The 24,163-nt window shown below is 37.8% G+C and overlaps 1 long non-coding RNA gene and 2 pseudogenes across 2 annotated transcripts in view; all 3 read left to right on the top strand.

Moving 5' to 3' along the window:
• LOC115943999 (uncharacterized) overlaps nt 1-24,163 on the top strand; it is a 38,841-nt gene that overhangs the window by 9,929 nt on the left and 4,749 nt on the right. The window lies entirely within an intron of this gene.
• LOC115939186 (complement component 1 Q subcomponent-binding protein, mitochondrial pseudogene) lies at nt 174-2,480 on the top strand (annotated as a pseudogene).
• LOC102733306 (heterogeneous nuclear ribonucleoprotein A1 pseudogene) lies at nt 16,097-17,945 on the top strand (annotated as a pseudogene).

Genomic DNA, 24,163 nt, shown 5'->3' with positions numbered 1-24,163 from the left:
TTGTGCATGTTATAAATTTTGCAATCTGTCAATGCTATAGAACAAGCTGAGCTATTGCTAACACTATTTCAACACCCAAGAGCTTCCTTCCAATTCTTTCTGAAATATCTCACTTTTTGTTTTTTTATAATGTTAGAGGAAGTTGAGGAATTTAAAAAGTGAGTTGGTAGAACATGCTAATGGTAGTTTTGGAATACAATCCTTCCATTTGTGAGTTCTGTGCTTCAAATGATATTGGCTGTAAAAGTCTAGCAAAAAACCCAGTAAGTTACCTAGTTATTTCAGCATTAGCATGTCGTTAAACTTCAAAGTCAAGGCAATTCAGTGAAGTTAGTCATTTTTTTTTTTAAGATTTTTTTTTTTTTAAAGATTTTATTTATTTATTTGAGAGAGAGAGAATGAGAGAGAGCACATGAGATGGGGGAGGGTCAGAGGGAGAAGCAGACTCCCCGCCGAGCAGGGAGCCCGATGCGGGACTCGATCCAGGGACTCCAGGATCATGACCTAAGCCGAAGGCAGTCGCTTAACCAACTGAGCCACCCAGGCGCCCTGAAGTTAGTCATTTTACAGTTACAGTTTTATTAGTGGGAATTCATAATCCCCATATCTGAAGGAAAGTTTGGAAAATAATTTCATAACTTTTAGTTTCTTCATCAATAAGACAGTGATAAATTGCTTTGATATTCTAGAGTTGGAAAGTTTGAATTATGAATAAGTAACAAATGATTGTACTGTATAAAAAAGTCTGTCATAGAGAGGAATTATACGATGTTAAATCTGAGAAAGAACCATCCATTACATTTATTGGAAAACAGAGACTTATAAATAGGATTGTCAGCGAGCCTGGGTGGTTCAGTAATTAAGCGCCTGCCTTTGGCTCAGGTTATGGTCCCAGGGATGGAGTCCACATCAGGCTCCCTGCTCTGCGGGGAGCCTGCTTCTCCCTATACCCCTCCCACCCCACTCGTGCTCTCTCTCGCTATCTCTCGCTCTCAAGTAAATAAATAAATCTTTAAAAAAAATAGGATTGTCAGATTTAGTAAATAAAAATACAGGATGCCCAGGGGCAGGACTTTCCCCGGCGCGAGGGTCAGGATCTTCAGCCTGGGTCATCCTTCGCGCCTGCACTTGTCTGCGGCTGGGATGCTGCCTCTGCGGCGCTGCATGATGCTCAGGCTGGGCTTGGCTGGGGCTTGACCCCGTGCCAGACGCACCCCCACGCCCCAACAGTGCGTGCAGACCTTTGGACTATTCTGTGTGTGCGTGGGCCTGGTGCAGCTGCGACGCTCTGCACACCCAGGAGGACAAAACTTTTGTTGAATTACTGAATGATGAAATTAAAGAGGAAAAGAAGATACAGAGCATTAAGTCCCTTCCCAAGATGTCTGGAGGTTAGGAGCTGGAAGTGAACGGGACAGAAGCTGAATTATTGGAGAAAGTTGCCAGAGAAAAGATCACTGCCTCTTTCAACATTCACAAGAGCATCCTGCCAACATTTGATGGGGAGGAGGAGCCCAGAAGATGAGGTTGGGCTAGAAGAGGAGGACAAAAGTGACATTTTCTCTATCAGGAAAATGAACTTTCAGTCCATTGGCGAGTCTGCGTGAAAGGACACTCAACACCAATTCCATGACCTAACCCTTATATGACCACCTGATGGATTTCTTGGCAGACTGAGGGGTGGATTAACACTTCTGCAGATGAGTTATTGGAGCTCAGCACAACTCTGGAGTACCAGGAATACATTACTTTTCTCATAGATCTCAAAAGTTTTGTCAAGAGCCAGTTTAGAGCACACAAAGACATTGAACATCTTAAATTTATGGCAGGCCTTGCCCAGGGAACAGACCGACTCTGAAATCAGTCACACACATGCTTTGAGATGGTTTTCAGCCTAACATCCTGGAAAATAATCCAAACTTAAAAAATTTCCGTTGCCCTCTTATTTACTATTCATTTACTTCTGTACCCATCTGTTATTCCTAGATGTTTGTATAACATAGTAATGGACAATAAAATTGGTTTATCTCCTCAAAAAACAAAAAAGCAAAAAAACCAGGATACCAAGTTAAATTTGAGTTTCAGGTAACAGTGAATAATTTTTGGCATAAGTATGTCCCATGCAATATTTAATTATGCAAAATAATTTTTTGTTTATCTGAAAATCAAATTTAACTGGCATCCTGTATTTTATCTGGCAATCCTACACTAAAGGTGTCATAATTCTTTTCAAAAGGCATATAGCTAACTAAATGCTGAGGCAGGAATAGAATCTGAACAATTAAGGAGTTTACAGACACTCCTACAAAGGATTGTTATATAGTAGCATGTTTTATTTTATTTTATTTTATTTTTTAAAGATTTTATTTATTTGACAGAGAGCAGGAGAGCACAAGCAGGGGAAGGCTACAGGGAGAGGGAGAAGTAGGCTCCCTACTGAGCAAGGAGCCCCACGCTAGGCTCAATCCCAGGACCCCAGGACCACAACAGGAGCCAAAGGCAGATGCTTAACTGACCGAGTCACCCAGGTGCCCCTATAGTAGCATGTTTTAGAAAAGAAAATAACTATATTTCATAACCATAATTTCATAAGAAACTGGAAACAATGTAACTGTTTAAAATGGAAAGCTTTGAATTTATTGACTCTAGTTACCAAGCTCTGAATTACTTTATTCTCTCAGAATTTAAAAAAAGCGCTTACATTTACAAATCAGTTTCTTTTTTAATTTTTTGCTAAAACATAAGAAACTCAATTGAGCACCACTGTTAACTAGAGCTGAATAGCAGCTATTCCTCAAAGCATGTTTCTGAATACTTCTAGTCAATAATTCAAGTCATTTTTAAGTAAAATCTTGGCTAAGAAAAAGTAAGAATTGGATTTAGTATCATCTTATGGCCCTATTCGTACCTAAACATGATGTTTTAGATTATCACTTATTTTATAATGTATTTTTATTACCACAAGTAACCTGTATTCACTTTTGTCAGTAACTTAAATGCAAGACTTTGGCACTAACACATTCAGTTACAGAAAGACAGACAGCGTATATCACTTAGGGGGCTTCCTTGAAACTGAGGCCTGGGGGCTCTTGAGTTGGCCTTATCTTATGAGATCACTGTGGCCCAAAGATCTTAAGCTTCTTCATTTCTCCTTGAGTATATTTATCCTTTTCATGTAAATTCTTAATTTAATCATTTTATATAAGTTTTCAAAATTGTCAACATAAAGTTGATAATACCCTACTTGTTCAATCTCTAAAAAAGTTGTAATTATTGATGTGTTTTGGAATGTTGGTGAGGTCTGGAGCAGATGGCCAAGAAAGAATTCTTGAGACTTCTTCAGTGCAAAAAGGTGGTTTTATTAAAGCAAAGGGACAGGACCCATGGGCAGAAAGAGCTCCTACCCCAGGATTGTGAGGAGCAACCGATTATATACTTTGGGGTTGGGGGAAGTAAAAAGATAAGGGAAGTTCCAAAAAGGATTTTCATATGCTAAAGAAGACTCCCAGGATACTGGAGGCCTTCTATTGTTAAGCTAAAGTTGTTTTTCCCTCTAGCAAGGCATTAACATTAAGAGTTTTCTGGAGGAACATTATACTCTGCCTGTCTCAAGTATTTGGCTGCAGGTTATAAGGACATTTAATTTTATCTACATTTCCTTCTGCCTTTGTTTCCCACATCAACTGTATATACTGGAATCCTTTAAGAAAGGGTGAAGAATGGGGGTCGCCTGGGTGACTCAGTCAGTTAAGCCTCTGCCTTCCGCTCAGGTCATGATCTCAGGATCCTGGAATCCCGTCTTGCAGCGGGCTCTCTGCTCAGTGGGAAGTCGGCTTCTCCCTCTCACTATCCCTCTGTGTGCTCTCTCTCTCTCTCAAATAAATAAATAAAATCTTAAAAAAAAAAAAGAAGGATGAATGGATAAATCATTTTTTAAAAGAATATATCAAAATGCCGTTCATTTTTGTCATTTAAGTTTACTAAAGCTAGCTTTCTTGTGTAAAAGCTCACAGGAGATGATATTAACTACCTAGTACTTTTGAGTTTTGGATACTGAATGGGGAGAGATTGAGGAGCTATTAAAAAACAGCTGGGGGGTGTCTGGGTGGCTCAGTCAGTTAAGCGCTGGACTCCTGATTTCTGCTCAGGTCATGATTTCAGGGTCCTGAGATCGAGCCCCACATCAGGCTCCATGCTGGCTATGAACCTCCTTAAGAATCTCTCTCTCCCTCTCTCTCCGCCCCTCCCCCTGCTGAAGCACTCTCTCCCCCCACAATAAATAAATAAATAAATAAATAAAATCTTTGAAAACAAAAGCTGGGTGGTGAGTGGGAGGGAATATTTGCAGGGTGTGGTATTTCTACATTATCAGTAGTATACATTTACTATTTAGTATTATCCATTTAGTTTTATTTATTAATTTAATTTTATGTATATGTTTTAGTGTTATAATAGTATTATACATTTAGTATGATACATGTATTATTTACTTTTGTTTACTTATTTATATTTACTATTTAGATATTTAATAAAAATATATTAATGAAAGTAATATCCTGACGTAAACAAAATGCACTATTTGTTATTTGATAAATGTTTATTGTAATGATTTGCACTAATAAATAATGTCAAGATCCAAATACTATCTTGACAAAAGTCTTGAAGCATTACTATTCTAATCCCCATTTTGACTCTCAGAGAGGTAAGATTTCATGCCCAAACTCCCAGATTAAGGTGCAGAGCCAATATTTAAAATGCAAATTCAAAATGTTTAATTAATCATTGGCCACTAATTATGTTAATAAAATCTTGCAAAAGCAGAGATAAAAGATAAATATCTTTTAGATAAGGCTATAATTATGGAATTTAATAATTCTGTGACATTTCTAGGATTTGGTCTTTATCAGTGACAGAGGACTTCACACCTCTCTGAGCAGCATAGTGACTTGTTGTACATGTTAAAAATATTGATACCGGGGTGCCTGGGTGGCTCAGTCGTTAAGCGTCTGCCTTCGGCTCAGGTCGCGGTCCCAGGGTCCTGGGATCGAGCCCCGCATCGGGCTCCCTGCTCGGCGGGAAGCCTGCTTCTCCCTCTCCCACTCCCCCTGCTTGTGTGCCCTCTCTCACTGTGCCTCTCTCTGTCAAATGAATAAATAAAATCTTAAAAAATATATATATATTGATTCCTAGTGTTCCCATCTCCTCTCACCCTGCCCCTCCATGTGTACGGCCCAAGTGTAAAGTACTCTCCTTTCAAAATATGAGAACCTCTTAGATAAGCCATAGTAAAAAAAAAAAAAAAATTCTGCTACTGCCCATCATTTGTCTCTCCTGAGACAGAAACTGGGGGATATACCAAATAATTGTGAGATTCCTGACTGTAGACAGAGCTCCTTAAGGATGTCGCTATCCCCAGTGCTTAGCACAGAGTTTAGTGGGCATAAGGTCCATCACGCATTTATTGAATTGACAAAGTAAAAACATAAAGAATAAACAAGTTTCTTGTCTTCTAGCAGCTTGCTCCTTTTCCTTGGTGTGATAAGACATGCCCACAGAAAAGGACAGCACTGCAACAGGTGCTCAGAAAGCAAACTCCGGAAGTTCTGACTAGGAGGAAATCTCTGTAAGGCTTTGTTAAAGAAAGAGCCCTCAATAGATGTAAATTTGGATAGATAAAATGCAGATGCACAAACATTCCTGATTGTGGAAGCTGCTTGACCTAATATGCAGTCACTGAACGGATTTCTCAATCTGAAAGACAACATGGACCCAATTTAAGGGGACATTTGTGATTACAAAACTGAAGAATGAAATTTGAAACTCAGGGGCAACTTTGAATTTAAAGGTGGGATGTGTATATCATATAAAAGGCCAAGTTTATTTTATAAATTATAATTTTAAAAATGTGTAACTGAACAAATACTCAGCACACAGCCTTGAGGGTTTCACATATACCAAACAGAGAGCAAAGGTAAATTGCTAGCTTGCCAAAGCAGGTTTTTTGGGGAGTAAAATGATGCTGTCCTTTTTACCTACTTCTACTAATGTTCAGAAGTGTTTAGACAAGTTCAGAAGTATGTCATTTCTGATAAATTTTCATTGCTATGTATTTCTTGGTTGGATTTCTTTTTAGCACTTCAACCTTGTTTGGCAGGCAGTTAAAGAATTACTTCCAAATGAGTGAAAATATCTTTGCTGACTTTATTTTTCCCATTTATGAGTTCAGTAGTAATGCTGGACCCATATTCTTCAGTTTCATACAAACTTTTTGAGGAAACTCATCTGCTTTTATGACGTCGCCTAGCCTCTGTTTTTTTTTTTTTTTTTTTTTTTTAAGATTTTATTTATTTATTTGACAGAGAGAGACACAGCCAGAGAGGGAACGCAAGCAGGGGGAGTGGGAGAGGGAGAAGCAGGCTTCCCGCGGAGCAGGGAGCCCGATGCGGGGCTCGATCCCAGGACTCTGGGATCATGACCTGAGCCGAAGGCAGACGCTTAACGCCTGAGCCACCCAGGCGCCCCTAGCCTCTGTTTTTAATAACTCCCAAATCTACACCAATAGTTATCCCAATTTTACATCCACACCTACAATAATTTAAATTACTTAATATATTGGATATTTAAATTGTAAAAATTCGCAAGTTGAAATCAGAGTTCATCACTGTTTTCATACTTTTCTCATGACTAATATGTCATTATCTTTTGAATAACATAGACCTCTAGCTTTTGAAATCTATGTCATTATTTTTCCTTCCAATCTCATTAACTTTTACTGACGTCCCAATTCTCAGTAATATTTTAAGCTTTCAACCCTTAAATCTGTTACTATTTGGTTCACATCACCTCGCATATGTCATTGCACAAATAATCAAAACTAGTATTTAGCAAGCACTTACTATTCTCGTAGTAGGGTGTGCTTCATCAAAATGAATGTAAAAATGGGGCACCTGGGTGGCTCCGTTGGTTAAGCATCTGCCATTGGCTCAGGTCATGATCCCGGGGTTCTGGGATAGAGCCCCGCATTGGGCTCCCTGTTCAGCAGGGAGCCGGCTTCTCCCTCTCCAACCCCACTCATGCTCTCTCTCACTATCTCTCTCTCTCAAATAAATAAATAAAATCTTAAAAAAAATAATGTAAAAACACTTAGGAAAACATGTGCCAGCCTTTTCGTCTGGAGGCAGGAAATGACTTTATAATCATTACAGTGGTCAGGAAAGACATTATAACGTCTTCATTCCCACTAAGATAAAAGATCAACAAATTTTTTTTTTTTTAAAGATTTTATTTATTTATTTGACAGAGAGAGAGACACAGCGAAAGAGGGAACACAAGCAGGGGGAGTGGGAGAGGGAGAAGCAGGCTTCCCGCAGAGCAGAGAGCCCCATGCGGGGCTCGATCCCAGGACCCTGGGACCATGACCTGAGCCGAAGGCAGACGCTTAACGACTGAGCCACCCAGGTGCCCCAACAAATATTTTTTAATAGCAATTTAACTCCACTGTAAGGATCACGGTGTCACCTATAAGGCAATATAATAATGTTGCCTTGGAAATCATCTCTACATGGTTCCCATAGTAATGAAGTTCTGAGGATATCATTTTTACCCCTATATGCTTGTTAGTGTACATTTCCTTGGCTTACAGGAAAGCTCCATAAGGGTGAAGGTGCTAATTGCTTTTTACACTGCTCTCTCTCCAGCACTTTGAACAGTGCCTGGAGAGAACCTGTGGGCCTGTCCCCTGGCTCACACTGAGGAACCACTCTCCTCTATAGCAGAAAGAGCCTAAGCAGAAAGAAGCTACAGGAACACCATTGCCCAAAGCAAACCAAGCATGGGCTCTCCTCTAATTTTCTTGGGTTTCCTAAGTCCAGGTGTTCTGCTCCAACTAATGGGAGATGGTACAGGAGTAACCCACTAACTGGCTGGTGACAGTTTTATTTCCAGGTAAAAAATTTTAAAAATGTAAATTTTCTTGCAAATCATAGGTTTTGAATGTTTTTTAAGTGAATGAATAAATGGGAATGAGTGTGATTTTTCTATTGTATATAATATTTTTAGGGTTTTCTATATATAGTATCGTCATCTGCAAAAAGTGAAAAATTTACTTCTTCCTAACAAATTTGGATGCCTTTTATTTCCTTTTCTTGTCTAATTGCTGTGGCTAGGATTCCCAGTACTACTTTGAGTAAAAGTGGTGAGAGTGGACATCCTTGTCTTGTTCCTGGTCTTAGAGGAAAAACTCAGTTTTTTTACCTTTGAGTATGGCATTAGCTGTGGCTTTTTCATATATGGCCTTTATTATGTTAAGGTATGTCCCCTCTACAACTACTTTGTTGAGAATTTTATCATGAATGGATGTTGTACTTTGTCAAATGCTTTTTCTGTGTCAATTGAGATGATCATATGGGTCTTTTTTTACTTTCACTTGTTAAAGTAATATATCATGTTAATTGATTTGTGAATATTGAACCACCCAGTAATAAATCCCACTTGATCATGTTGAATGATTTTTTTAATGTATTATTGGATTCAGTTTGCTAATATTTTTTTGAGGATTTTTGGCATCTATCTTCATCAGCAATATTGGCCTACAATTTTCTTTTTTTGTGGTGTCTTTATCTGGTTTTGGTATCAGGGAAATGCTGTCCTCAATGACTGACTATGGAAGTTTTCCTTCCTCTTCTATTTTTTGGAATAGTTTGAGAATAGGTATTAACTCTTCTTTAATTGTTTGATAGAATTCCCCTGTGAAGCCATTTGGTCCTGAACTTTTGTTTGTTGTGAATTTTTGATTACTGATTCAATTTAATTGCTAGTAATCAGTCTGTTCAAATTTTCTATTTCTTCCTGATTCAGTTTTAGGAGGTTATGTGTTTCTAGGAATTTATCCATTTCTTCTAGGTTATCCATTTTGTTGGCATATAATGTTTCATAATATTCTCTTATGATTGTTTGTATTTCTGTGGTGTTGGTTGTTATTTCTCCTCCTTCATTTCTGATTTTATTTATTTGAGTCCTCTCACTTTTTTTCTTTATGAGTGTGGTTATAGGTTTATCAATTTTATTGATCTTTTCAAAGAACCAGCTCTTGTTTCATTGCTCTATTCTCTTGTTGGTTTTTTGGTTTATTTGTTTTATTTTTGTCTTTATTTCATTTATTTCTGCTCTAATCTCTATTATTTCCTTCCTTCTACTGGTTTTCAGCTTTGTTTCTTTTTCTTTTTCTAGTTCCTTTAGGTGTAAAGTTAGATTGTTTGTCGTTTTGGTTTTGTTTTTTTTTTTTTAAGATTTTATCTATTTGACACAGAGAGACACAGTGAGAGAGGGAACACAAGCAGGGGGAGTGGGAGAGGGAGAAGCAGGCTTCCCGCAGAGCAGAGAGCCCGATGTGGGGCTCGATCCCAGGACCCCGGGATCATGACCCGAGCCGAAGGCAGACGCTTAACGACTGAGCCACCCAGGTGCCCCTGTTTTGTTTTGTTTTTTTGCTTCTTGAGGTAGGACTGTATTCCTATAAATTTCCCTCTTAGAACAGCTCTTGCTGCATTCTAGAGATTTTGAAACTTTTTGTTTTCATTTTCATTTGTCTCCAAGTATTTTTTGATTTCTTGGTTGGTCCATTTATTGTTTAATACCATGTTATTTAACCTCCATGTATTTGTGTTCTTCCCATATTTTCTTATGATTCATTTCTAGTTTCATACCATTGTGGTCAGAAAGACATATGATATGATTTCAGTCTTTTTTAATTTATTGATACTTGATTTGTGCCCTAACATGTGATCTACTTGAGAGAATGTTCCATGTGCCCTCAAAAAAGAATATGTATTTTGCTACTTTTGGATGGAATGTTCTGAATATATTTGTTAGATCCATCTGGTCCAATGTGTCATTCAAGGCCACTGTTTTCTTGTTGATCTTCTGTTCGGATGATCTATCCATTGATGTAAGCAGGGTGTTAAAGTCCTCTACTGTTACTGTATTACTGTCAATTTCTTCCTTTATGTCTGTTGATAATTGCTTTATGTATTTAGGTGCTCCCAGGTTGGGTGCATAAATATTTACAGTTGTTATATCCTCTTGTTGGATTATTCCCTTTATGATTATGTTGTGTCCTCCTTTGTCTCTTGGTGTAGTCTTTACTTTAAAGTCTATTTCAGGGACACCTGGGTGGCTCATTCGGTTAAGCATCTGCCTTCAGCTCAGGTCATGATCCCAGGGTCCTGGGATGGAGTTCCACATTGGGCTCCTTGCTCAACAGGGAGCCTGCTTCTCCCTCTGCCTACCACCCCCCCTGCTTGTGCTCTCTATCTCTCTCTGACAAATAAATAAAATAAAATCTTTTAAAAAAAAATAAAGTCTGTTTGGTCTGATATAAGTATTCCTGTATAATTTGACTCTTTTAAGGGGTATTGAGATATATATATATATATATATATATATATATATTTGTGTATATATATGTGTGTGTGTATGTGTATATACAAAAGAGATATATATACAAAAAAGACTGATATATACAGAAAAAGATACACACACACACACACAATGTGTATCTTTTTGTCTATATACAAAAAAGTTCTCCTTCTCATATAATCCATAACCTCATTCATGATTTAGGAGGAAAAGAAAGAATCAACTGTGTGGTCTCCCCACAAATATTTTCACCCTGCTTTAAAAAGCAAGTAAGTTCCCAGATGTTGGAAACTTTTAGATATCCATCATAGAAATACTGTATTTGACATAATGCACCAATGCATTTTTACAGTTAGGCATCTTCAGATCCTGGTGATGCAGCATCTTGCATTTTGAACACATGCCTGATATGCCCAGATCTTACAGTTTCTTCCACTGAGTAGAGAAACAGCACCTGCCATTAATGCTAAGTCAACAGGCTAAGTGTTCCTTGAAGAAAAAGGCTGTGACTAAATTAAAGTGTTAGCAGAGAGGAAAGGGATGTAGAAAACAGCTTTTCAGCCTAGGGGAGTGAGTAAGGAAAACTTAGCTGCAGAGGAAGAAGGTCAGATCTGTGTGTCCTCATCTCCCCACTTCAAAGGTGGAAATTCCAGAAGTAGAATTTATTAGAAACACTCAGATAAGTACAGGATAACCTGAGAACCCTGAAGATGTGACCTATATCCTGAGGCCTCTAGCAAGAGCCAGCTTGGTGACATACCAATGTGGTGCAATGGTGAAAAGGATTGGAGAGATGAGCGAGCTCAACACAGTGCTCCTGCCCTCATGCATATTCCTTAGCCAGAACTTTTAGAAGGTGTTAAGGGAGCTAGGGGCCTAATATAGGCTGGCCTGGGGTCAGGACAAAGAGCATTAGTGTATGAGGATGACTCAAATGTAGTAAGCATCAGTTGCATCATAGTGGTAACAAGTACAGGGATCCTCCAGGCCCAGCAAGATTCAGAAGATAGCATATGTGGATCTCTGGCACCATTATCACTTTCCTCCATGAGTTCACATAAGCCCCTATATGCCCAGAGGCCACGTTATGGAGATTGGAATCTGAAAAACTGAACATGTACTTGAAAGAGACTGAATCATTTAAAAGTGACACAGGGCAGTAAGATTACTTCATCAACCCCCTGCCATGTCACTCACAGGGGTAGCTCATGAGGATGAGGAGGATTCAGCCAAAACTTCCATTAAGCACACAGAGCCATCCAACGTAATGTGCTTATTCTTGACAGGGCAGAGAGAGGAATGATCAACCACTGCTTGATTCAGTCTTGAGAGAGAAAAAAGAGTGAGGAAGTTTGTACCCAATCCTCTGATTCTGTGCAACTGTTTCCATCCTCATCCTCTTTTTTAAACTGTCCTCTTTCAACTTGACAATTTGGCTGGCTGTAGATGGGGAGCGGTGTGGTTGAGAACACAGAGATGGCTATCTTTGATGTCTTTGATCATAGAGGTTTTCTCAGTTAAGAAACACTCCAGCAGCTGCCTGCTCTTTACCAAAAAACCAAACCACAAAACCAAAATGCCACTTTTCATCAAATGTATGAATCATTCCTTTTTTCCTTTTTATTCTAAACTCCTTCTAAAAAAGTTAAAAAAAATAAACTCAACTCTTTCTAAAGTTAGTTATTGCTCTCTTGTATTGCTTTTCTTCCCTTTTTTTTTTTTTTTAACATGGTACCTATAAGAACTTGACTGGAGCAAAAAAAAAAAAGGGAGATGCATTATATTTAATTCTAATTAACTAGGCAAAAAATAAACAGATGATCTGTACAACACAGTAAACCATTAAAACCTAATTAACACTTATAGCCCAGTATACCCTAAAACTGCATGATATGTTCACCAGTATAGACCATACATGGAGCTATGAAATAAACTCAGTATATTTAAGAGTAATAAAATCATACTGAGTATATTCTCTATATGTAATGGAATAAAACTAGAAATTCGTAACAATTAGATATTGAGAGAAAATCTTAAATACTTAGAAATTAACACATTTCTAAGTAGTTCATGGGTGAAAAGAGAAATCACAAGGGCAATTAGGAAATATTTCAAGCTTTATGTTAATTAAAGTACATCATATGAGAAATTGTTTGCAGCTAATGCAGTGCTCACAGGAAATTAATATTCTTACCAACAGCTGGATAACAGAAGGTGACTGGTTTTGATCAGATTTTTTTCAAAGGTTAGCTGGCTTCTCTAATTTAGAGAAAAATGTAGGTAGAAATGTAAGCAAATCTTGAGAATATGTGTATAAAGAGGGTTTTTTTTTTTTTAAAGATTTTATTTATTTGACAGAGAGAGACACAGCGAGAGAGGGAACACAAGCAGGGGGAGTGGGAGAGGGAGAAGCAGGCTTCCCGTGGAGCAGGGAGCCCGATGCGGGGCTCGATCCCAGGACCCTGGGATTATGACCTGAGCTGAAGGCAGACGCTTAATGACTAAGCCACCCAGCCACCCATGTATAAAGAGGGATTTTTAAAGTAAATGCTAGGGGGGCACCTGGGTGGCTCAGTTCTTAAGCGTCTGCCTTCGGCTCAGGTCATGATTCCAGGGTCCTGGGATCGAGCCTCATATTGGGCTGCCTGCTCAGCGGTGAGCCTGCTTCTCCCGCTCCCACTCCCCCTGCTTGTGTTCCCTCTCTCACTGCTCTCTGTCAAATAAATTAAAAAAAAAAATCTTAAAAAAAAAATAAATGCTAGGATTTTAAAGTAAATGTGTTGTAACAATAATCTGAAATAAATTCTTCAGTGTTTAAGTATCTCTGAAATTTTCCTGTAAGTCAGTGAAAAAAAATGTGATATCATACTCCATTGTTTTTTTTTTTTGTGAGCATTTAATGGAATAACATCTAATGCATAAAGCAACATCAAATATACAACATACAAAAAAGAAAATCTTATCTACACAGCACCTAGCTTATTGTTGTTGTTTAGTACAAACATCTCCATATAGCTAGTACTATTTATATACTCAGTTCACAGCACAAATCAAAACACGGTATTATGCAGGTTTATACAGATAGACACAAAATGGAAATTCATTGGTTTAGACACTGGATTGAATTGAGTGGAGAGGTAGATGGATTTTTCTGGGTTTAATAATTAGTAAATATTGGTGATTTTTGTAAGTATACGAAACTTTCAGGGCTTTTAGGGTGCCTAAAGTATTTTTCTTTGTGCTTTCTAATATGTGAGTTCATAGATTATTAGTGAATAAGTATCACTTGTTAAGAAAAGAGGTGATTTGGACTTGTGCACAGGGCTTTTAATGTAACTTCTTTAGCTAAATTACAATTAGAATGTCCTTTTTCAGTATTTAATATTGATAGTGTACCTCTCTTATAAGCCAGATCAAAATTGTTCCTCCATCTGATAGCCTTCCTTAAAAAAGTCCACTCACCATCCCCAAATATATGAGCTCTTGCCTTCCTGTTAGTTGCATGGTCTCTTAGTTTATTATGTCTGGTTCTGTCTTTATTTGTTCTTCCCTTATTCCTTTTTGATATATGCATACCTGTAATGTCAGGCACCCAACATACCTATCAGAGTAATTTGTACATAGTAGGTGTTAACAATAGTTGGGAATGAGTGACAAATATAACAACAGCAATTACTAACATATACCACTTTTTCCCGTGAGAAAAGGACCCAAGAAATGGAGGTGACAGACTTTCTATAGTTTATTCTTATCAACCCTAAGAAGAGGTTGAGTTTTGTGGCTGTAGTGTTCCATGACAGCAGCTGTCCCCACGACTCCTAGGTACTAGCTTGAGAAATGCTAGAGTTTGCCTAATGTATGATATAATGCAGGGCTTAACAACTGCAAGCTAAGAACGGTTTATACATTTTGTCATGGTTGAAAAATAGCAAAAGAAAAGTAATGTGAGACATGTGAAAATTATATGAGATTAAAAATGTAGTGTTAATAAAGAGATTTTTTTAGAACACAGCTACACTCATTTGCTTGCATATTTTCTGTGGTTGTGTTCATGGGACAACAGAATCAAGTAGCTGCTGTGGTGGAAACTGTATGACTCGAAAAGCCTAAAAAATGTTCAACATCTATCCCTTTACAGAAAAGTTTGCCAATCCCTGATATAGTGAATTATCACATCAATATGAAACATCAAATTTTCTCTTTTAATGTTTATATTGTGTAAATCTGGAAAAAACAATCTCATAGGCACAATGGTTTAGAATATACTTTCCTGGGAGAGACAATGATCAAATCCAGTGCCACACATTGTTTTACTAGGCTACAGATTCTACATCACGTGGATCGCTTTGTTTCATGATCTCTAATGTTATAGTGAATTCTTGGCAGTAGTCATAAAAATATAGGGTAAAAATATGTAGGTGGATTTGTAGAATTTCCCCAGCATTGTTTGAGTAATAATTTACTATTGACTGTCCTACTGAGAAGAATAAATAGCATCATGTTTGAAAACAAATATGACACCTTTTTTGTAGAACCTCTTACTGTGTGGGCTCTCAATAAATATGGGCATTTCAAACCTTTTAAAAGGCCTGAGAAAATAATACAACAGTATTTGTTCTATTCTAGTGCAGGGCATGTTGTGCTCTGTGGATGATGTGGAGGGATAATACAATTGTGAATTAAAAATGAGAGACAAACAGGAAAAGAAGAGAACAAAGGACTACTAAATAAGAGTTCTGAGGGGCAACATTTCTTTCTTTTAACAAAGAAGCTATTCCAGAATGGATGTTGTTATTACCTGGATGGTTTTTCAAAAGGAAATAATGATTTGGTGTGACAGAATAGCAAGAACTCAAAAAGAAAATGGAGTGTAGCCTTTAACTGCTTTTTCTCTTTTAACATCTTTTGTGGGGTTTGCAGAAGAGGCTGGAGTTCAAATCAGCATTTTCTGTGTGTTTGAGAGAAGTTTAAGAACAATGTGAAACATGTAAATATCTCCCATACTAACTTTTTTAATGACTCCAAGTAACCTGAAAATATCATTTGTAGATATCAAGTATTGAGTCTGAAATCACGAAGTAGTAATTTATTTGTAACACTCAGAACATTTCTATGTGGAATTGCCAATTCCCACAATGTCCATAATATGTTCTTTTCATAAGAGAAACATTGATCAAATCCATATGAAATAGTTGTAAGTGACACCCCAATAGAGGATCTTTTCCATCCTGATATTGTTAGTTATTAATAAATTAACCTCATTCAGTATATCATCAACATGCAGCTTCTCCTTTCCCCTCTTTCTTCTTTGCAGACTCTGCTCTAAACTATAGGCTGGAAAGACCGTCTAAGAGCCTTGTGAAAAGTATTACCTGGTAGACAGAATCCTAAAATGCTGCTACCTCCCCTAGCTTTCAAGGTTTCTCTCTTAATCCTCAGGACTGTGACTATGATGAGCCATGTGATTATGTTGTTATACCACAAATGGGATTTTGCAGAGGTAATTAAGGTTACTAATCAGTTGACCTAAAATAAAGAGTATATCTAGTTGGATCTAATGGAATCACAGGTGCTCTTTAAAAGCAAAAAGTTTTCTCCAGCTGGTAGTGGAATGGAAAGCCAGGGATAAAGTGTGAGAAGGATTCAATCTATGGTTGCTGTTTCAAGATGGAGGGGGTGAGGTGAGAAGGAATACAGGCAGCCTCTACGAGCAGACAGTGGGCCCTGGCTGACAGCCAACAAGAAAACCTCAGACGGAGATACATTCATTAGATTACTCCTTTCTGCACATGGATGCTGCCAAGTAAGCATCATTAAAGTCTCCTCTCCCACTGCCGCCATATCTAAGTCAGAGTCTTCCAAAGAGCCTGAACTGCTGTGGAAGCTCTTCATCAGAGGTTTGAGCTTTGAAACAACCGATGAGGGTCTGAGGAGCCATTTTGAGCAATGGGGAACACTTACAGACTGTGTGGTAATGAGATACCCAACACCAAGTGCTGCAGAGGCTTTGGGTTTGTCATGTATGCCACTGTGCAGGAGGTGGATGCAGCCATGAATGCAAGGCCACACAAGGTGGATGGAAGAGTTGTGGAACCAAAGAGGGCTGTCTCACAAGAAGATTCTCAAAGACCTGGGGCCCACTTAACTGTGAAAAAGATTTTTGTTGGTGGCATGAAAGAAGACACTGAAGAATATCATCTAAGAGATTATTTTGAACAGTATGGGGAAAACTGAAGTGATTGAGATCATGACTAACTGGGGCAATGACAAAAAGAGAGGTTTTGCTTTTGTAACATTTGATGACCATGACTCTGTAGACAAGATTGTCATTCAAAAATCCCAAACTGTGAATGGCCACAACTGTGAAGTAAGGAAAGCCCTATCCAAACAGAGATGGTTAGTACTTCATCCAACCAAAGAGGTCGTGGAGGTGGTTTTGGTGGGAATGACAACTTTGGTAGTGGAGGGAACTTCAGTGGTCGAGGTGGCTTTGGTGGCAGTCGAGGTGTTGGTGGACATGGTGGCAGTGGGGATGGCTATAACGGATTTGGTAATGATGGAAGCAACTTTGGAGGTGGCGGAAGCTATAATGATTTTGGCAATTACAACAATCAATCCTCAAATTTTGGACCCATGAAAGGAGGAAACTTTGGAGGCAGAAGCTCCAAAGTGGTGGAGGTCAATACGTTGCCAAACCATGAAACCAAGCTGACTATGGCAGTTCCAGCAGCAGTAGCTATGGAAGTGGCAGAAGGTTTTCATTACTGCCAGGAAACAAAGCTGAGCAGGAGAGGAGAGCCAGAGAAGTGACAGGGAAGCTACAGGTTACAACAGATTTGTGAACTCAGCCAAGCACAGTGGTGGCAGGGCCTAGCTGCTACAAAGAAGACATGTTTTAGACAATACTCATGTGTATGGGCAAAAAACTCGGGGACTGTATTTGTGACTAATTGTATAACAGGTTATTTTAGTTTCTGTTCTGTGGAAAGTGTAAAGCATTCCAACAAAGCGTTTTAATGTAGATTTTTTTTTTTTTTGCACCCATGCTGTTGATTGTTAAATGTAATAGTCTGATCATGATGCTGAATAAATGTGTCGTTTTTAAAATGCACTGTGTAAAGTTAGTCTACTCTGAAGCCATCTTGGTAAACTGCCCTAACATGTGCTCGCTTCGGCAGCATATATACTAAAATTGGAACAGTAAACTACCCTAACCATGTGAAGTTAGAATTCCTTCAAGGTGATGCCAGGTTCCATTTGAAATTTATTTGCAACCTGCTTGGGAACAGAAGCCAATGTCTCCACAAACCTTGGTGTAGTTGAACTGACAGTTAATGGCTTGTGATGGAGTTCACCATTAAAAGGGTCACCCAAGCAAAGTCCTGGGGTTTATTGGGTTATTAATATGATTGTTGGCACATCCTCTGCAATATCTGTAAATTGAATTATGGTATCAGTTAAAATTATAGACGGGATTAAAGCTTGTGTATCATCCATTATCATGTGTAATCAATAAACGATTTAATATTCTCTTAAAAAAAAAAAGAAGACCTCAGACCTACTGCTACATGGAACTACATTCTCTCAACAGCCTACATGAGCTTGGAAGTGGGATGCTTTCCTAGAGCCTCCAGTTAAGAGCCCATCCCAGCCAAACCTTGACCTCAGAATTGTGAGACCCTGACCATTGAACCCAATGGAGCCCACCAGGACTTTTGATCTACAGAACTGTAAGATAATAAGTGGAAGTTGTTTTAAGCTGCTATACTTGGGTATAGTAGTAGTAGTAGTAGAAAACAGATTCAGACTGTACCATATACTCAACTATTGATATTTCTTTTTTTTAAGATTTTATTTATTTATTCATGAGAGACAAGGAGAGAGAGAGGCAGAGGCAGAGACAGAGGGAGAAGCAGGCTCCCCGTGGAGCAGGGAGCCCGATGCGGGACTCGATCCCAGGACCCTGGGATCATGACCTGAGCTGAAGGCAGACGCTTAACCGACTGAGCCACCCAGGCGCCCAACTATTGATATTTCTTATATATATTTATTTAATTTTATTTATTTATTTTGAGAGAGGAAGAGAGGGAGTGGGAGGAAGGGTAAAGGCAGAGGGAGAGAGAAAATCTCAAGCAGACTCCACACTGAAAGCAGAGCCTGACATGGGGCTGGATCTCACAACCCTGAGATCATGACTTGAGGTGAAATCAAGAGCCAGATGCTTAACCAAATGAGCCACCCAGGCACCCTTTAACTATTGATATTTCAAGATGCACACTTATGGGTGTAAGATATGAATCTTAAAATGTCACTACTTAGACAACTGTCAGACACTAAAAGACCAAGTCAGGATTATCAATACTCTTTTTAGTCCTGAAGAGGACCTCTCATGAAAGCAGGACTGTTGAACTAATTTCTAATATTCAAATAGGAGGGAAATCTAATTTTGATATTTTTAGTGCTCTTTTTTTCTGATTGGGTAGATGAGAAAACCTTTTTTTCTTTTTTCTTGATCTCTCCCTAGCCCTCAATTTAGTAGATTCTGCTTTTGCAAATTAAAATAAAACATTTTCTAAATAGTAATTTATTCTCCTTGAGGCTTCAGAATTCAGGAACAAATACTTTGTGAGTCTTCTAGCTTTTTTTATGGCAATGATAATTAACTGTACCAGTTCAGTACCAGAATCCGTCCTCCTTTTTACCAGGACACAGTTAGATAAATTGATTATGCAACCAAGACCATACCTGGAAGTATCATACTGTATGAGAATAAATCTCATTTCATCAGTTCTGACAAGCTCACCATGAAGGAATAAAGGTTGTACTTCACAGGTGAAACCAATGCCCATAAAACAGTCCCAGAAAATTGGTCTGATATGTGTTCCAGAGCTTACAGGCTGTAAATAACGTTACTCCTTGGCAGCCCAGAAATCTCATTGTATTTTCGGGACCTTGAGGAGAGAAGAATCTACCCAAATTTATAGATTCTACTGGTAAACTCTGTTGAGATGAATTTCTTGGTCTCAGAATAAAACAGCCAATAAGAACAATTCAAAAACTGTATCTGGAATAATAGAGGTTATTGAAAATGCAATATGAGATTCTTTATGAAATTTACACAGAACTTAATTTCCTGGCATGCGTAGTTGTTCAACACTATATGGCTCTAGATGAGCTCATCTCAGCAAGGAGGCTTTTGTGGTTAATTAACACCTTCTACTACACCCACATGTCAAGATAAAATGAGACCAGCCTTCTCTTGTCTTCAAGAATAATCTTTGGGGATTATTTGTTTGGTGTTTGTTTGTATATTTGTGAGTCCAAGTGAATTGGAAAATATTTTATGCCCACTGGAGAGAACACATTTTTTTTTATCGCTACTAGTAATTTTGGGTATTTCTGCCACTGGAACCAGATTTAACATCCTGTTTCCCTATGTAATAGCTAAATAAAGTTTTGGCACATGTTGACTCTACATTTGTGTTAGAGTAATGTTTTCAGCTTTTTCAGAATTACACATTATCAAAAATATAATTAAATCCACTTTAGGTTTCATACCTAACTTTTCATAATTTTATTGTGATTGATGATTTTTAACTTTGGAATTTTACTCTGACATAAAGTTTGCTTAACTTTTCTTTTTAAACAATTAACTTTTAAAATCTTCAAGGAAACACTGTTGTAACTTAATAATTACCTTGCTCTTGGTTCTGGAAATTTCTGTGATTTTAAATGAGAGTAAAAGATTATATTTCTCTAAATCAACTGGTTATTTTAGATTATCACTCTCTTTGAACCTAAAAATCATATCTGTTTCTTGGTAATTTATTGTTTCCTTGCTTGTCTTAAGTTTGTAATAGTGTTTTCCAATCAGTAAATTCATTGATAACTGATATTTACACTCACTTATAGTTATTTTTACATTAAAGAAACCTGAGAGATCATGCTTATAGGAAGTATGATGTGCTACTATTTAAGAGCAACTGTAATTGGGTAAATGAGAGCTAGCACTAGAGAAAGAGGAGTAAATATCAATGGTTGAGTATAGAATGTGATCATTAGGAGCACTAGATAGTGATATTAGCAGTAAATTTTTTTTTTAATTTTTCACACTAACTATTTTTAGTAAATTGCACATGGGGAAAACAATAAAATATGTATATTTCATGCTTTATTTTTAGTTTTATTACAGAATGTCTTTCGTTTTGATGTACACATTAAAACCAGTAAGGGTATTTTAAATGACTTGAATACCTAGATTACACTGTATTTTGTTAAGTGATATGTCAATTATTCTTACCTGTCTTATGCTGGAGCGAGATTTTATAAGATGGATAGAGTTGTTAGTCTTGATTAGTCAATAAGTCTTCATGACCATCAGTTTTCCCCAGTAAGTCTTAGACACCAATCTATAATTTAAGTAATTACTATGGAATTAGCTTGATTGCTTAGACAAGAAACTCTTTTAGCTAGTTACTAACAAAAACAACAACAGGATATAACTCCTTATTTTTATTTCAGAAGTAGCAATTAAATTTAGCAAATGACAGATTAAATTCTTTTATTACATGATCAATGCTAAAGCTGAGACCCTATTACAGATGACATTGAACTAGTATTTCCCAGATAAACATAGAGTTAAAGTAAGAAATTTCCTGTAAATAAAAACAAGGTATTTTACATTGTTTTCAAAGAAAATATTTTCATTCAGAAGTATTACATTTACTAAGGGATATCCTTATTTATACTTTTTACCTGAAGTCACATGACTATATATTTGGTTGGTGTTTCATTTGGAAATATTTTAGGGTGTCATTTCCTAGTTTTGATATTGGTTGACTGCATGATGAATATGGAGGAAAGTGTGTCCTGAATTTCCTTGGAACCATGGGAGAAGAAAGTTGACTAAACTATGTAGATATCTTTTTTCTATATACATATTTTTGTATTTGATGCACTCCTAATTATGTCAAGAACCAACATTTCCATTGTTATAAAAGCTTATTTTTCCTGTCTAAATAAGTTTTCTCAGAAGGGTGGACTAAAGAGCCTAGACAGGGTTGAAATTCTATCCTGTCCTAGAATGGTCAGTGTGAAGTAGCAAGTGAAAAATTGATTAGGTTGGTTTCAGACTGGCCATAGTATTTTAATTCAGGACTGGCTAGGGAGGCAAGGGATGATGTATTTGCTGTGGTTGTAGGGTAGAAAATTCATTATTATACAGACATGCAAAGAATGTGTGTGACTTTTTATTTATCTATAACTGATAAAATTGTCCTGAGCCCTCAATTTACTCTCAGGAGTAACTGTGGTTGGGATCAAAACTTCAGTTTACCATTCATTGTGTACATCATTTTCTCTCAGTTTACACAATTCCTTTCTAGTTAAAAACAATTTGATTAGGTAAACATTTCGTCAATTAAATAACCCACTCGTTCTCAGGAATATTTGTCCTGTGCCTGCCCCTTCATAAGAGGGAATCTGGATGAGGGGAAAGTTTAGGATCCATCAGATGGGTGGAGTGCCTCATGATGGTTTTTGTGTTGGTCTGACTCTTGGATTTACAATGGTTGATACTGATAACCGCTGACTTGTGCTCAATCTGGTCCAGTCCATGAGAGTCTTGCTAGTGTTCATCATTGAAATCTATGGCTAAGAAATTATGGTTTGTTTATCTTGACTAAACCAGAACTTAATTGTTTCCCCTCAATTATGTACTATCTTGATCCTAGATGGCACTACAGATCCCCTATTTCTTCTGGGTGTGTCTCCCACACCCATGTATGGGTCTCCCACATGCTTTCTGGTTGGTCTGGTCTGCCTGCACTAAAGTTTTTTATTCTAGGAGTGCTTTGATTTCCTCATTGTAACCACTTTTTAAACCACTTCCCTCCAGTGCTTGAGCACTGTTCTACAACTCTCCTCTCCCTGCCGCAGTATCAGTGTGAAGATGGTCTCAGGGTATGCAGTGGGAGATGGGCCAAAGCTCTTGCTTCTGGCTTTCCTTTCAACTTAATTAATATCCCACTTCCTGTGATGTTAACCATGAGAGGTGTGGGCAGAAAACACACATCCAACGGGTTGTTTTCTCTGCCTCTCTTCCTTCCCAATATCACCTTTCCTGGAAGAGAAAGGCTTTCTGCTCCTTCCTTTCTGAAAGAAATTTGCTGATGCCAGATCATAGATTTCCTCTTCCCTGTGATATATAATAAAATCTTGACAGCCAGTTTGCACAACCTTGTTCTTAATATATTAATGGGAGCTGAAGAAATTTGGAAAATATTTTGCTTCTTTTGATACTCAAGCCTATCGACTAGCTGAAAAATTACACTTTGGTTTTCAAAAGCTGAACGTTTTCTTGTTTTTGGATTCCTACTATAATCCTCATAACTATTCTGGAGGTGAATGGATGCCTCCAAAATGATTTGTTTATTCTTTCATACAGCAAAAAAATTATTGACCATATGTTATGTGCTCAGCACAGTTTCAGGTGCTTGTATGCTAGTGGCAGAGGTGGACAATAAATGAGAGAGATAGGGAAGGTATTAGAAAGTGATAAATGCTATGGAGAAGAATAAAGCAGAGAAAGACAAGTAGAAGTGTTGGGTGGGGAAGCTGTGCTATTCTCCATAGTGAGGGAAAGGTCTCATTGAGAAAGTGACTGCTGAGAAAAATCTGAAGGAACAGAAGGAGTTAGTCATCTGATATGTGGGGAAAAATAGCAAGTTCAAAGGCTTAAGAGCAGGTAGTGTGTCTGCTTGGAACAAGAAAGTAGTAGGAGATGAGGCACAGAGATAATGAACAGTTAGAATATATAGGGCCTTGTAAGTCAGAGTTGGACTTTGATTTTTACTCAGGGTGGGTCAGGAAGCCATTGGAGGTTTTTAAGTGAGTAATGACATGATCTGAAGCAAGTTTTTAACAGTCTGTAGGAGAGTAAGCAAGAAAAGGAGACCATTGGAAGTTATTGCTGTAATACAGATGAGGGATGATGGTGTCTTAAACCAAGTCTCTGGCTGTGAAGAAGTGGCTAAATTCTGGCTATATTTTGAAATTAGAGACATCAGAATTTGATTACAAACCAGATATAGAAAGTAAGAGAAAGAAAAGAATCATGGCACTGAAAACTTGAAAAATGGAATTGTACTCAACTAAAAGTAAAATGAGCACATTTGAAGTAAGGGGGTGGGTGGATATCCGGAACTTAATTTTGGACATGATATGTTTGAAATGTCTATTAGACATCCATGAGAAGATGTTAAGTCATTAGCAGTTTGATCTATGGGTCAGCCATCCAAGAGAGAAGTTAGGTTGGATGTGTACATTCTTTACATCATTACCATATAGTCTTTTTTACCTAAGAGTAATAAAAGCTTGCCTTACTTGAGAGGAAAGAAACAAAAACAGTAAATTGAAAGAAGTTAATGGAATGCCTGAAAACCAAACCAAAAGTTCTAACTAATCGTAGATTTTAATAAACGCTTTAAACCTCTCTCCAACTAGAGATGTTTAAGTAAAAAGATTACAGAAGGAACTTATTCAACAGTTCTTAATAATTGACAGTATTCAGGGCACCTGGGTGGCTCAGTTGGTTAAGCGACTGCCTTCGGCTCAGGTCATGATCCTGGAGTCCCGGAATCGAGTCCCACATCGGGCTCCCTGCTCAGCAGGGAGTCTGCTTCTCCCTCTGACCCTCCTCCCTCTCATGCTCTCTGTCTCTCATTCTCTCTCTCGCAAATAAATAAAA

Source organism: Leptonychotes weddellii, chromosome 3 (genome assembly GCF_054177405.1).
Source record: "Leptonychotes weddellii isolate Sample4059 chromosome 3, ASM5417740v2, whole genome shotgun sequence".
Lineage (NCBI taxonomy): Eukaryota > Metazoa > Chordata > Mammalia > Carnivora > Phocidae > Leptonychotes > Leptonychotes weddellii.
The sequence above is the reverse complement of the archived record's forward strand: the minus strand, read 5'-3'. Positions and strand labels throughout refer to the sequence as shown.